This window comes from Perca fluviatilis, chromosome 9 (assembly GCF_010015445.1).
Source record: "Perca fluviatilis chromosome 9, GENO_Pfluv_1.0, whole genome shotgun sequence".
Taxonomy (NCBI): domain Eukaryota; kingdom Metazoa; phylum Chordata; class Actinopteri; order Perciformes; family Percidae; genus Perca; species Perca fluviatilis.
The window spans coordinates 1,060,439-1,065,922 of NC_053120.1; the positions used below are offsets into that span (position 1 = coordinate 1,060,439).

At 39.9% G+C, this 5,484-nt stretch overlaps 1 long non-coding RNA gene across 4 annotated transcripts; it reads right to left on the bottom strand.

Moving 5' to 3' along the window:
- Positions 1-692: 692 nt before the first annotated feature.
- Positions 693-5,484, bottom strand: LOC120565781. Of its 4 annotated transcripts, XR_005640287.1 has the most exons (4): positions 5,268-5,484; positions 4,894-4,944; positions 1,215-1,438; positions 693-832 (listed from the first exon to the last, which is right to left on the bottom strand). It is a non-coding gene; the product is annotated as an uncharacterized LOC120565781 (long non-coding RNA). The 4 variants fall into 4 exon arrangements; XR_005640284.1 differs by lacking the exon at positions 4,894-4,944 and having other exon boundaries at positions 5,268-5,480; XR_005640285.1 differs by lacking the exons at positions 4,894-4,944; positions 5,268-5,484 and adding an exon at positions 3,163-3,323.

A 5,484-nucleotide genomic window follows, 5' to 3' on the forward strand; every position in this document is an offset into this window, starting at 1 on the left:
TTTTCAACAGTGTGTTGTTGACCTTTAAAGTCAATGAGGTGATAATATGACCAGTCACTTTTGAAGGACACACAGCTGGATTCAGTTTCAACAGAGTCTGGTCTTTGATGGATCCTGTTACACAGAGAGTAAGACCAACAGGGATGGAAATTCACTTTTAGTATTCAGACACAAATACTGCTGGAGATACAAGCAGCAACTAAGACAAGATTAACACAAAAAAGTTCAATAAACTATACAACAAACTGTGTTAAAAAGCTAAAACACCAGAGAATATATTGGACCAAACCAGATCCAATATTTACCTAAAGTCAACAGTTGAAGACTGGTTTAACTGGACAACTTTCAGATGTGAGAATATAAATGGATGTGAAGAAGAAAGATGCTGAAAATAAACTCAAAAAACTTCTCTGGATACATAAAAGTTAAAACATGAATCAGTAATATTATAATATTAACAGCTTACCTCTTTTCAGAAGAGGGCTGCTCTCCTTTAAAGTTAATATCGCGATCATCATTTGACACACAGCTGGGTTCAGGTTCAGGTCCAGGTCCAGGTCCAGATTCAGGTTCAGGTTCAGGTTCAGGTTCAGGTTCAGGTTCAGGTTCAGGTCCAAGTCCAGGTCCAGGTCCAGATTCAGATTCAGATTCAGATTCAGGTTCAGGTTCAGGTTCAGGTTCAGGTCCAGGTCCAGGTTCAGGTTCAGGTCCAGGTCCAGGACCAGGTTCAGATTCAGATTCAGATTCAGGTTCAGGTTCAGGTTCAGGTCCAGGTCCAGGTCCAAGTCCAGGTTCAGGTTCAGGTTCAGGAGACTCTGGTTTTGGATGGGTCCTAATAGAAAAAAAACATTTATTTAGGATCACATGTTCAGTTAAAGTCTTCCTGCTTAAAATATGAGGCCTCTATCTGTAGGCCTAATTATTACCATTTAAATGCCAATAATGCTTTACTTTCTGTCCAAAACTCAATAATAATATCTTTTGAAATCAGAATGAAAAAAAAAATCTAAACATAATATTTCAAAATGTTGTCTAAACAGAAAGATATTTTGAGTGAGACAGGAAATTATTTAGCAAAAAGATATTCTCATTTCAGTCTTTCAAACTTTATTTGAAGGACTATGCATGAGACTGACATGACCCGAAACAACCCAGACGGGACGTAGTTCCATCAAGTGAGACTCGGTCCAGTTTACTGGATGTTCACAACTCACCTCAATCTTCTTCTTAACATTTCAATTTCCCTTTCCATTGCTATTCTCTCCTTCTGCCATTCATGTCTCTCCATCAATCCTCTCTCCTCCATTTCAAGTAGCCTCTCCTCCATTTCAAGTCGCCTTACAGGTCTTTTTTTTAAGTAGCAGTGTCTCCATGGACACAACTGGGTTCAGGTTCAGGTTCAGGTCCAGGTTCAGCAGGGTCTGTTCTCTTATGCGTCCTGTTAGAAAGAAAGGAAGACCACTTTTTAATCTCCAGAACCAGAAGCTGCTGTAGAAACTAGAAGCTATCAAGCAGAAAATAAAGTCTAAAGCTCTTCACTGAATGATTTCTGCTCTCTGCTCATCGTGCTCTTTCACTCATTCTCTTTCTGGGAGAACAGGAACATTGTAAAGACTCCAGGACTAATGTCATCTTTCTGTCCTCTAATGGAGACAAGACTCCATCATGACAATCAATCTCACCTTTCTGTCATGTGTATCCTCCTCCACACATCACTTTAGGTCACTACATTTTATTCTGAAAGGTTCCAGAGGAAACAGTAGAGTCCTGTTGGGTCTGACTTTACACTGGTGGAGACGACGGTGTGTTTTCTGACAGCAGGAGAAAGGCTTGGACCCCACCCATCTTCAAACTCAGCCTCCATTTAGATCTCAACTACACAGCTGTAAAGGTTTCTGACTGCAGCCTCCAATTGGGACAGACAGACGTAGAAACACCTGGCATGGTATTTTAAACGTCCTCTGGAGTAGTTCATGCTACAACATGGAGATTTTAGCCTAGAAATATAGATGCACCGAAACGGCAGCAAATTTAATTTGCAGTCAGGGGGTCTAGGCACTCTCTGTTGGCTTGCGAGCTTGAATAACCAAACTCTAGTCAGGCCAATGACATCGTGTATAGAGTCGATGGGCGGGGCTTATGGCTGCTGCTGCTACTGGAGAACAGCGGTCTTCTGGAAGACTTGGAGTTAAACTTTTCTTTGAGAAAAGAACAAAGAACGGCACTGAAGTCATTCTTAAAAAAGGAAGATGTGTTCAGAGTTTAAAGTTTAATCTAACAACTATCATTGCTCTGGTTGGTTGTAGAGCTATCCTATTGGTGCAGAGAGAATTTGAAAGACAACCTTTTATCCCGCCCCTCGGATTGAGCCCTGACCAATGGGTCAGACCTTGACCCAACATCTGGATGTGGGTCAGACCCAGACCCAACATCTGGATGTGGGTCTGGCTTGTCAGGCTATGGAGAATTATTTTCTCCATGAGAGTCGTCAACACTTTCTAAGGAAATAAGAAGTTAAGTTGAAACATTCTTCCTTTGTCCCGGGAATCAACACCAGGGACTTTCCACACGCCAAGGGAGGAACAGGCCACAGAAGAAAAACATCATTTTCTGCAACATAATGATGGTTAAACACACACACAGACTCACACAAACACACAGACACACACACACACACACAGACTCACACAAACACACACACACACACACACACACACACACACATGAGACACACACACACAGACACACACAAAGACACACAGACACTCACACACAGACACACACACACACACAAAGACACACACACACAGACACACACACAGACACACATACACACACACAGTGAAAGGAGCTGTGGTGAACAACTAAACATGAGCCGTGATAAGTCATCAGACTCCACTTTGAGCATATACTTTCTACTACTCTCCCACTGCTTCCAGTTGCGTTGTTGTGTCTCTCTGCATCTCTTCCTCTGCACAATCAATGCAACAACAAGGTTTCTAAATGTTGGACTGATCCTTTAACTGAACCTGAATGAATTAGTTGAAACACTTTCATTATGTTTAACTTTCTCTGAAACTAAACAGAATTTAAACGGTGCCAGATGATCTTTAAAGAGTTTAAATTAAGCATATTTTAAACGTTACAGACGAGTTAAATTACCTTCAGCTGGAGCTCCACACAGAGAGAATAAGCTGTGTCACAAACAGAAAACAAGAGGAAACGCCCAGAGAGGCTCAGCATTACTTAGCCTAATCTACTTCTGACAGTGAACATGTAATGACACACGCACACACACACACACACAGACACACGCACACACACAAACACACACACACACACAGACAGACACACACAGACACAGACACACACAGACACATACACACACAGACACAAACACACACACATAGACACACACACATACTGTGGTGGCAAATTTTATTTTAACAATTATTGATTCATGATTTTAACCATTTGCTTAAAGATTGTTTTAAACCTCCACAAAATACTGTTCCTTCCTCTTAGACTCTTAAAGACCAGCCATGAACTCTTAGCCTAGAAGCTTTATTTTGGAGAGACACTAGCTTCTCATTTGTTTAACTTTTTAGCAGACAAAGTCGACAAGGCCACAAAACCATGTCTCCTACTGCCTCCTGAGATAAACTGTTGTTTAGGCTAATGTTAGGAACAGAGAGCAGAGGGCAAGGTGAGACAATGGTTTGACTTTTCATGATGTCTCTTTTCAACTATGGCCATACTAAAAGATACATTTAGAGGGGTGGCTTAACGGAGTTTCTTCACTATATGATGTTTGGATGTTTAGACTTTAGGTTAGAAAGACATTTTCAGTTGTGCTGCGTGTACCTTTGAAACTGTGTTTTCTCCATTTGCAAATGTAAATAAATACTCAAAGACCAAACTTTGGTTTAATTCTCAAACGGTCGTTATTCGTTTTTATTTTGATCATTGATATTTCTAAACGCTGCTGCTTCATAGGAAAACTTCCACCACAATACACAGACAGACACACACAGACTAACACGCACACACACACACACACACACACACACACACACACACACACACACACACACACACACAGACAGACAGACAGACAGACACACAGAGACACACACAAACAGAGACACACGCACACAGACACACACACACACACACACACACACACACAGACACAAAACTTTGTCTTACCTTTGCCTTTAGAAATTAGTTCAAACACTTTAATTATGTTGAACTTTCTCTGAAACAAAATGTAATTTAAACGGTGCCAGATGATGTTTAAAGAGTTTAAATGAAAGTATATTTTAACCACCCTCCAGCCCCCATGTCTGATGTGTTTATCATAAGAAATAAAGGATCTATAAGACAGAAATAAAGGATCTATAAGACAGAAACAAAGCATCTATAAGACAGAAATAAAGGATCTATAAGACAGAAATAAAGGATCTATAAGACAGAAACAAAGGATCTATAAGACAGAAACAAAGGATCTATAAGACAGAAATAAAGGATCTATAAGACAGAAACAAAGCATCTATAAGACAGAAATAAAGGATCTATAAGACAGAAATAAAGGATCTATAAGACAGTAACACGGCAAGATACCCCAACAACATGGCGGTGGATCATTGTGAAGACGCCAGTTTGAATTAACCACAAGTCCAGTTGTGTTGGTTTCTCTACAGCTTTCTGCTCTTTAACTAAACTAAACTAACCACAGCTGGAGTTGACCAGTCAAATATTACAGACATAGAGTTAAATATCACAGCTGGAGTTGAAGTATCTGAACATTTATAACTTGTACTTAAGTTTTATCTGAACTATCTATATATCTTGTACTTAAGATTCGGCATAAAAGATCCAAATGAACTTTACCACACGTTCACAGGAAATGACCACAGGAAACATCTGGAAAGCATTATCCATCTTCAAAACAGAAAGGTCTTTGTTGGACATGCGCTAATACTATTGGTCAAACTATTGTTCCCACCCCATCTATGATACAAAATTATAGATATATATGGTTTTCAAACAAAGAAAGACAGAGTGACCATTTTGAGAATAGGGTGCTGTCACTCTCCGAGATCCTGCAGAGGCTTGTAAATTGATGCTGAATTCTTTGATGTATATAAACTTTTATAATCAAGAACAGTGTCAGCGGATTCCTCTTCATACAACATCACAGCATCGCTACTAAAGACACCACAGAGTTCAACAGTCAAACGTTACAGACAGACAAGTTAAATTACCTTCAGCTGGAGCTCCACACGGAGAGAAAAAGCTGCGTCACAAACTCTGGAAAGTGCAAGTAAACTTTAAACAGAAAACAAGAGGAAACGCCCAGAGAGGCTCAGCATTACCTCATCTACTGCTGACAGTGAACATGTAATAACACATGTAACAGAGCTGTTTATAAATCTAAAGTATGTTCTGATTATAACACACACATTCATACACACAAACGCG